A 10,538-nucleotide genomic window follows, 5' to 3' on the forward strand; every position below is an offset into this window, starting at 1 on the left:
TATGGTGCTATGAAGGCAAAAGCAAATCCTTCCTTCAATTGTGTATGAACTTCCAGAGAAGATCTGGTTGCAAATCATGGGTCACTGCTTTGACAAGTATTGAATAGAGTCAAAGAGATCTTGTTGCCATGGTAACGCTCTTGCTTGAATCCAAAGCAAACAAAGGGCAGTCTGAGCTGTAATTGTTGAAGTATCTTACGGAACTGTGCAGCTCAGTTATCACGTGAGAAAATAATGTCCGACACAAAGAACTGAGATAGCATAGCATTGGAAGGGGAGCTATGGTTGCCTGAGTATAGCTGCAAGACACGTGTTGAGGGACGAAACTAAACTCCCAAATCATAAAGAATAAATCTTCACAGTGGCTATCTTCAAAGTACAACCCAAACCTCTCAAAGTTAATACAACTGCTCACAAACTGATAGCATTAACAGAATGTGAACTTTCTGTGACCTCCCTGGCTAAGTCAACAGAAAGATGTTGTAAAACTGGAAAGGGTTCGGAAAAGATTTACAAGGATATTGCCAGGGTTGGAGGGTTTGAACTATAGGCAGTGGATGGATAGGCTGAGGCTTTTTGCCCTGGAGTTTGGAGGCTGAGGGGTGACCTTATAGAGGTTTATAAAATCATGAGGGGCATGGATAGGGTAAATAGATAAAGTATTTTCCCTGGGGTAGGGGATGCCAGAACTAGAGGGCATAGGTTTAGGGTGAGAGGGGAAAAATTTAAAAGGGATCTCGTGGGGGACCTTTCCACAGAGGGTTGTGCAGGTATGGAATGAGCTGCTCGAGGAAGTGGTGGAGTCTGGTACAATCACAACATTGAAAAGGCATCTGGATGGATAAAGAGGAAGGGTTTAGAGGGTTATGGGCCAAGTGTTGGCAAATGGGACTAGATTAGGTTAGGGTATCTGGTCAGCTTGGGCGAGTTGGACCGAAAGATCTGTTTCCATGCTGTACATCTCTATGACTGTATACCTTGACAAATACCTGGTGGATGTGGTAACAAAGTGTGAGAAACGAAGATCACTGCCAAATAATTTTAGTCCGAATCAAATTCCGAAGCAGTCTTTATCCATACGTACTTGCAAGAGCAGGTGTCACACACCTGAATAATATTAGTGCACATTTATACAGTTTCTATGAATCTCTCTCTACTTCCCCTTTTACCTCATATGTGACAGTTGCATTGCTCTGTGCAGCTGCTAATCTAATCGGTTTACTACATCTGTCTGTGGCCTGTTGTTAGCGTGCAACCCCCCCTTGATAGCCAAGTCTTATTACTTTTGCTGACGCAACACTGGGTCTTATCACTTCTGCACAATGAGTCTTTATGAGTTCTGAGTACGTGACTTCTTCAGAAGCAACACTTACACACGCTTTCCACAAAAGGTCCTGACAAATAATTGAATTTACTACCAAGGGGCCAGAATAAGATGCATAGAAAGTCTTTCTTAATTAGATTAATGATTGATGTGCAAAATATGCTTCTTTAAAAAACAAAGCTTGTCACGCATGGTCCTGAAGGAATTATAAAACATCTGAATCCAGTCAGATGTATGTAGCAAAGTTTTTGCTCTGTTTGAACCTTAAAGTCTTTTTTTCTCTTCTCCTGAACCATTATGGTGTGAATGATTTTGTAGGTGTGAAAGTGGGTCAACCTGTATGAAGAGCAGCTAAAGTTCACAATTCTAATTCCCACTTCCAAATCAGATGGGTAAAGCTTTGTCCATCCATAGTCAGAACACCCTTCCTCTGAGCAGGAGACCAAAACTGCACAGAATACTTCAGGTATGCTCTCAGCAAGACCTGTCCAATTGGAGCAAGACATCCCTCCTCCTGTAATAGAATCATGTCATGGTGAAGGTCAACCTTTCCACTTGCTACCTCCACGACCTGCTGCACCTGAAGGTTTACTTTCAGCGATTCATTTACAAGCTCACCCAGGTCTCATTGCATTTCCCCTTTTCCCAAATTATCGCCATTCTGGTAATAATCTGCCTTCCTGTTTCCGCTATCAAAATGGATACCCTCACATTTATCCACGTTATACATAAATCTGCTATGCATTTATTCACTCACTCAACTTGTCCAAACCATCTGAAACATCTCTACATGCTGTTATGGACCAGGCCAGACCCCCTCAAAATGTTTTAAGAAGATAACCCAAAACTTAACTTTTTTTTGCAATTGTTTTAGGCAGATGTAAGGTAGATATTCCAGGAGTGATGCAGCTCATCAAACCATCCAGTTTTAAACAAAATAGAATTTATTTACAGGCTAATGAATGAGACATGAAGAAAAGAGAACAGAATATAGAATAATGTAACCTATCTGAAAAGCCAACTGACTCTATCTCAACTTAATGATGCTGTTCCAATTTCCTGCAATATTCCCATAAACACATCCCTTGGCAAAAAAAAGGTAAATCCAAACCCAGGTTCTTACAGGAGAGATTTCAGAGACAGGCCCAGCCAGGGATCATCTGCTAAAGCATGGAAACTCTTTTCACTATATCCCCAGCAATTTCTAACTGCTAAAACTGAACTAAACCAGAAAAATTCCTGAACTGGGCACTCTCCTTTCATTATAGATGGCATGATGGCTCAGTGGTTATCACTGCTGCCTCTCAGCGCCAGGGACCCAGATTCAATCCCTGCCTGTGTGGAGTTTACACATTCTCCCCGTGTCTGTATGGGTTTCCTCTGGGTACTCCGGTTTCCTCCCACCGTCCAAAGATGTGCAGGTCAGGTGAATTGGCCATACTAAATTGTCCATAGTGTTTAGTGAATTAGTTAGGGGTAAATATAGGGGGGTGGGTTACTCTTCGGAGGGTTGGTGTGGGTCTGTTTCCATACTGTAGGGAATCTAATCTAATACAACTGTTTTAAAAGAAAAACCTAAAGGCATTCTCTGATTGTTGACTGAGGCAGTCTCTGGTTTACACCTCTGCCTTGACCCCTCTCAAAACAAAAAGGACAGAATAACTTTATTAAAGGTTATCACATCATCACAAAACTCCTTGCAGTTCACCCTCCCACCCATTGGCAAACTTGGAGATGTTTCATTTAGTTCCCTTATCTAAATCATTATTAGACATTGTTGTTATTAATGTTCTTGCTTCCGAAGTTGTTGGAGCATTCTTCCTCTTCCAGTGTTCTGTTGACCATTGTCTACCTATGTCTTTGATGAGGTCTCTAATTCTCTTTCTTTATCTTTCTTAGTAGGCCCTCACCCTGCCATATTCAGCCGTAATTCACCTTAATACGATTGCCGTGAATTGGTGCCATGTTTTAACATTGGGTGGAATCTCACAGGGATTTGATTCTGATGTGGATGATGGGAAGAAATGTGCCTGAATTGTGTGAGAAGCCCAGTAAAGCCAACTGGACAACACAGACAACTCCTACCTTTTAAGCATCAAGGTTAAATCATTACCAGGCAACAATTGCCTATTAAGGGGGATTATTGCTTCTTTATTAACTTCATATTCTGCCTCATAAATATGCAGCTTTCTATTGTACAGCCCACTACAAGCAAACTAGACAATGAGAATTCTTGACATGGAAGTCAGAACAAGCACCTGACAACTACAGCTTGTTGCTTGCTTTGAAGTTTCTCCATGTTGGACACCAGGCACCAACGTCTCTGGGCATGCTCCATGGGCACTGGCCACATGCTAACCAGGGCAGCACGTTGGCTCAGTGGTTAGCACTGCTCTCTCACGGCGCCAGGGACTCAGGTTCGATCCTATCCTTGGGCGACCGTGTGGAGTTTGCACGATATCCCCGTGTCTGCGTGGATTTCCTCCGTATGCTCCCACAGTCCAAACATCTGGAGGTTAGGTGGATTAGCCATGCTAAATTGCTCATAGTGTCCAGGGATATGCAGGTGGTTTAGCCAAGGGAAATGCAGGGCTACAGGGATAAGGTAGGGAGATGGGTTTGGATGGGATTATCTTCGGAGGATTGGTATGAATTGATGGGCTGAATGGCCTGCATCCACAGTGTAGGGATTCTATGATTCTATATCCATGGACATTGGCATCTGACATTTGGGAGGTTCTGAGAAACTTAGAGGCACATCTCTGATCCACTTATAGGTTGCTATACCTTGTAGCCCTGCATTTCCCTTGGCTAAACCACCTGCATATCCCTGGACACTAAGAGCAGCAGGTATTATGGGAGATGAAAGTGGATGGTATTTTTGCAGGACGTGCCTGCAATGACGACGTTCTCCTGGTTTGGCAACTGGGCTAGAATCGGAGTGCCACAAGGAACAGGGTTAGTATGTAATGAGGCGAGTTCACTAAGATCTTGTTGTGGTTCTGTTCGCCGAGCTGGAATTTGTCTTGCAAACATTTCGTCCCCTGTCTAGGTGACATCCTCAGTGCTTGGGAGCCTCCTGTGAAGCGCTTCTGTGCTGTTTCCTCCGGCATTTATAGTGGCCTGTCTCTGCCGCTTCCGGTTGTCAGTTCCAGTTGTCTGCTCTAGTGGCCGGTATATTGGGTCCAGGTCGATGTGTTTATTGATAGAGTCTGTGGATGAGTGCCATGCCTCTAGGAATTCCCTGGCTGTTCTCTGTTTGGCTTGCCCGACTGCAGAAAACACTACATCGGACAAACAGGAAGACAGTTAACGATCCGTATACACGAACACCAACTAGCCACGAAACGACACGACCAGCTATCCTTAGTAGCCACACACACAGACGACAAGCAACATGAATTTGACTGGGACAACACTACCATTATAGGGCAAGCCAAACAGAGAACAGCCAGGGAATTCCTAGAGGCATGGCACTCATTCACAGACTCTCAACAAACACATCGACCTGGACCCAATATACCGGCCACTACAGTGGACAGCTCGAACTGACAACTGGAAGCGGCAGAGACAAGCCACTATAAATGCCAGAGGAAACAGCACAGAAGCGCTTCACAGGAGGCTCCCAAGCACTGACGATGTCACCTAGACAGGGGGCGAAACGTTTGCAAGACAAATTCTCAGCTCGGCGAACAGAACCACAACAACGAGCACCCGAGCTACAAATCTTCTACCAAACTTTGATCACTAAGATCTGTAGTGAGAGAACCTGGTAAGCCTGGTGGAAAAAAACACTTGACTGAACTAACAGCCAATAAATTGTAACATTCAGCCCACAGTCTCTCTTTCTCCCAACATGCACGTTGATCCTGTTTACCTCAACAAGTCTTTGCAAAAGTCCCCTTTCAAATGTCTTACTTCAGACTTTGCTCACGGGGACCCAGTTACTGTAACCTTGTGGTTTTACCATTCCATTCTCTCTCATTTTGTAGATGTCAACGAACATCCCACCATTCACAATCTCTTGCAACAAAGTATGTTCATTTTATGAAAACAATAATTCATATAAGAGGTGCGGAGCTTTAGAAAATGGTTGGCATCAATATGTATAATAAAAGATGAAAATATTCACTAGCATAATTGAAACTTGTCTTAAAAACACCTCATAGCATTCAGCAAGAAACATCGTTTAAATTCTCTGTTCCCAAAGCTCTGACAGTCAGGCACTTGCTATACTCCAGGCTTTTGCCCGAAACGTCGATTTCGCTGCTCGTTGGATGCTGCCTGAACTGCTGTGCTCTTCCAGCACCACTAATCCAGTACTTGCTATACTCCGTCTGCCGACTACCTTCCACAGATGCTCCGGGATCAGTCCTGATGAAGGGTTATGTCCGAAATGTCAAGTCTGTTGTTCCTTGGATGATGCCTGACTTGCTGTGCTTTTTCCAGGCTAGAAATTTTAACATTACTTAATTTTAGCAGTCTTCTGCTCTTATAGACTAGCAGTCTCAATATGTTTTCTTCCTTTTATGGCTTCATGAACAATTTGAGATATACTGTATTGGTACATTTTAAGCAAGAGTAACCATTACACTTTGCAGCCAGACCTTAACACTAATACTATTACCATAATGAATGGTAACTGTTTTTATTCATTGTTGGGATGTGGGTGTCACCCATATTTTGTGAACAAACAAAAAAAAGCTTCTGTTTCTTACTGTTGTGGTGAAAATATCCACTATTGTGTATATATGAGACAAAGAAGCAAAGCTTTTAGTTGAGCATATAAAGAGAAGGTCTCAGTCACCAAAATAACTTGTCTATAATTCAGAAGATTCAGCTCATATTTATGATTCTCAATTTTACACAGCTCCCCGCCCCCCGTTATCTCAACCTTCAGTCTTGGGTTTGCAATATTGCACAGTTACTGCCCAGCCTTCAGTTTCCTTTAAGCAATGAATATGCTTACATGGCATGTCTTTTTTGGAACTGCAGAACTAATATTCTTAAAACCACCCTTGGAAAGTATTTATTATATCATGGAAGAAAAATAGAGTATAATTGCAGTACTTAGTTCAAGATTATCATGCATTGTAATGTTAACTCTACTACAATTTGTCCCCTCATCCCTACATTGCTTACAGGAAGAATATTTAGTTATTCAAAATAGCAATCCATTAAAGTGCACTAACATCTACATATTTTCGATTTGTACATCCTGATTTAACCATTAGTGTGTTCTATAATATGGGTGGCACAGTGGTTAGTACTGCTGCCTTACAGTACCAGCGATCTGGGTTCAATTCCTACCTCAGGCAACTGTCTGTGTGGAGTTTGCACATTCTCCCCATGTCTGTGTGGGTTTCCTCCCACAGTCCAAAAATGTGCAGGTTAGGTGAATTGGCCATGCTAAATTGCCTGTAGTGGTAGGGTCTGGGTGGGTTGGTGTGGACTTGTTGGACCGAAGGGCATGTTTCCACACTGTAAGTAATCTAATCTCATAATTATCAACAAGAAACAGTTGGTATTTATGTAAAATATTTTAGCTCTGAATGTCTCACCGGCTTCAGAAACAGTGAGGTGTTCTTGAATCATACTGACTCTTATAATGTAGACAAACATGTCCGCTGAGATTTATCTTTCTCTGACTGATAAATGTCAACTTGCTATCTGAATTCTTATAATTTTGGTCTCTTATGCATCTTCGATTGTAATAGTTTGACCACATGCAGCTGGAACTTCAGCTGCCAAAGTTCTAAGGTGTGGACTTTACTTATCTGCTCCTCACATCTCCTTTCAGACACTTCTTAAAGCACACATCATTGGCACACATCTTTTATGGCTCAGTGTGAAATACTGAGTGATAACACTTTTTTCTGATTGTTTATTGCATTGAAAGTGCTATATAAATGCAAATCGTATTGTTACATACTTTTATCAATCATCGATTCACACTTGAAATCCATTGTTGATCTGTTTCCCCTCTTTTCTGAAGTTTTATATGAAGAATTCAACCAGATTATGAGTTGATATCTCGGGAGTAGGACTTGAACGCAACTCTGTCTTGACTCCTTATTTGCAAATTCATACGAGTTCAACTAGTATCCTGTTGAACAATCCATACTGCATGCACTTCCTGCCTATAAAAATATACTTCCTGTCCTTGCTTGGTTGTTTTGTTTTTAAAATGAAAACTGAATGAAAACCTGCATCCTGTCATTCTGTAATGGAAAGCCTTAGCCACCAGGTGGCACTGTGTTCACTCTTGCCTTTCTTTAAATACCAACATTGATACCTGAACAATTTGAGACGCCACTTTTTCTCAGAAACTGAAATTTCTAAAATACAAAATAGCAGCATTCGAAATCCCCATTTCACAGTAACTTGTTAATTTTGTTTTAAAGTCTTCATGCCATTATGATGTTAGGATGTAGTTCTGATTTGGAGATGCCAGTATTGGACTTGGGTGTACAAAGTTAAAAATCACACAACACCAGGTTATAGTCCAACAGGTTTATTTGGAGGCACTAGCAATCGGAGCGCTGCTCCTTCATCAGGTGGCTGTGGAGTGTAAGATTGTAAGACACAGAAATTATAGCAAAAATATACAGTGTGATGTAACTGAAATGATATATTGTAAAAAAAACCTGGATAGTTTGTTAAGTCTCTCATCTTTTAGAATGAACATGTTGGATTCAGTTCTTTCATATGTAAATTGCAGAACTTTTTAAAAGTTACATTCTCAAGTGAACTTTAACAATTGGTATCATGTCAGCCCAGATAATGCATTTAAGGTGTGAGGTGCCCTGTGTGAGACTGTCTGTACCATAATAGGCAGAAGTGAGAACTGCAGATGCTGTAAACCAGAGTTTAGATTAGAGTGGTGCTGGAAAAGCACAGCAGGTCAGGCAGCATCCGAGGAGCAGGAAAATCGACGTTTCGGGCAAAAGGCCTTCATCAGGAATGGAGGCAGGGAGCCTCCAGGGTGGAGAGATAAATGGGGGTGGGACTGTGGAGAAGGTAGCAAAGAGTACAATAGGTAAATGGGGATGGGGATGGAGGTGATAGGTCAGAGGGGAGGGTGGAGTGGGTAGGTGGGAAAGGAGATTGGCAGGTAGGACAGGTCAGAGGACAGTGCTGAGCTGAAAGGTTGGAACTGGGGTGAGGTTTGGGAAGGGGAAATGAGGAAACTGGTGAAATCCACATTGATGCCCTGGGGTTGAAGTGTTCTGAGGCGGAAGGTGAGGCATTTTTCCTCGGGTGGTGAGGGAGTGGGGGTGAAGGAGGCCCAGGACCTGCATGCCTTGGCAGAGTGGGAGGACGAGTTGAAATGTTGGGCCACGGGGCTGTGGGGTTGATTGGTGTGGGTGTCCTGGAGATGTTCCCTAAAGCGCTCTGCTAGGAGGCGTCCAGTCTCCCCAATGTAGAGGAGACCACATCGGGAGCAACAGATACAATAAATGACATTGGTGGATGTGCAGGTGAAACTTTCATAGATGTGGAAAGCTCCTTTAGGGCCTTGGATGGAGGTGAGGGAGGAGGTGCGGGCACAGCTTTTGCAATTCCTGCGGTGCAGGGAAAGGTGCCAGGATGGGAGGGTGGGTTGTTGGGGGCGTGGACCTGACCAGGTAGTCACAGAGAGAATGGTCTTTGCGGAAGGCGAAAAGGGGTGTGGAGGGAAACATATCTCTGGTGGTGGGGTCTGTTTGGAGGTGGCAGAAATGTCAACGGATGATGCAGTTTATGTGAAGGTTGGTACGGTGAAGGTGAGCACCAGGGGCGTTCTGTCCTTGTTACAGTCAGAGGGGTGGGGTTTGAGGGTGGAGATGTGGGATGTGGATGAGATGCGTTGGGCATCTTCAACCACGTGGGAAGGGAAATTGCGATCTCTAAAGAAGGAAGCCACCTGGTGTGTTCTGTGGTGGAACTGGTTCTCTTGAGAGCAGATACGGCAGAGGCGGAGGAATTGGGAATACTGGATGGGATTTTTCCAGGAGGTAGGGTGGGAAGAGGTGTAATCCAGATAGCTGTGGGAGTCGGTGGGTTTGTAAAAAATGTCAGTGTCAAGTTGGTCGTCATTGATGGAGAGGTCCAGGAAGGGGAGGGAGGTGTCAGAGATGGTCCAGGTGAATTTAAAGTCAGGGTGGAATGTGTTGGTGAAGTTGATGATCTGCTCAACCTCCTCGCAGGAGCATGAGGTGGTGCCGATGTAGTTATCGATGTAGCGGAGGAAGAGGTGGGGAGTTACAACTGAAGATGGACTGTTCTATGTAGCCAACAAAGAGACAGGCATAGTTGGGGCCCATATGGGTGCCCATGGCTACCCCTTTGGTCTGGAGGAAGTGAGAGGATTTGAAGGAGAAATTGTTACGGGTGAGGACCAGTTCAGCCAAACGAATGAGAGTGTCAGTGGAAGGGTACTGTTGGAGACATCAGGAGAGGAGGAAATAGAAGACTTGGAGGCCCTGGTCATGGCGGATGGAGGTGTAGAGGGATTGGATGTCCATGGTGAAGATGAGGCGTTGGGGGCCGGGGAAACGGAAGTCTTGGAGGAGATGGAGGGTGTGGGTGGTGTCTTGAATGTATGTGGGGAGTTCCTGGACTATGGAGGATAGTACAGTGTTGAAGTAGGTGGAGGTGAGTTCAGTGGGGCAGGAGCATGCTGAGACAATAGATTGGCCAGCCTGGTCAGGCTTGTGGATTTTGGGAAGGAGGTAGAATTGGGCGGTGCGGGGTTCCTGGACTATGAGGTTGGAAGCTGTGGATGGGCGATCTCCTGAGGTGATGAGGTTCTGTATGGTCTGGGAGATGACGGTTTGGTGATGGGGGGGTGGGGTCATGGTCGAGGGGGTGGTAGGAGGAGGTGTCTGCGAGTTGGCGTCTGGCTTCAGCGGTGTAGAGATCAGTGCACCAAGCGACCACTGTGCAACCTTTATCTGCTGGTCTGATGGTGAGGTTGGGATTGGAACAGAGGGAGAGGAGGGCTGCGCATTGTGAGGGTGAGAGGTTGGAGTGGGGCAGGGGGGTAGACAGGTTGAGGCAGTTAATGTCTCGGCGGCAGTTGGAAATGAAATGATTGAGGGCTGGTAATAGGCCAGCGCGGGGTGTCCAGGTGGATGGAGTGTGATGCAGGCAGGCGAAGGAGTCCTTGGAAGGTGGGCGGGAGTCCTGATTGTGAAAGTAAGCTCGGAGGCAGAGGCAGCGAGGTCTGGGC

The sequence above is a fragment of the Chiloscyllium punctatum genome, chromosome 32, assembly GCF_047496795.1.
Source record: "Chiloscyllium punctatum isolate Juve2018m chromosome 32, sChiPun1.3, whole genome shotgun sequence".
In the NCBI taxonomy this organism is placed as follows: domain Eukaryota; kingdom Metazoa; phylum Chordata; class Chondrichthyes; order Orectolobiformes; family Hemiscylliidae; genus Chiloscyllium; species Chiloscyllium punctatum.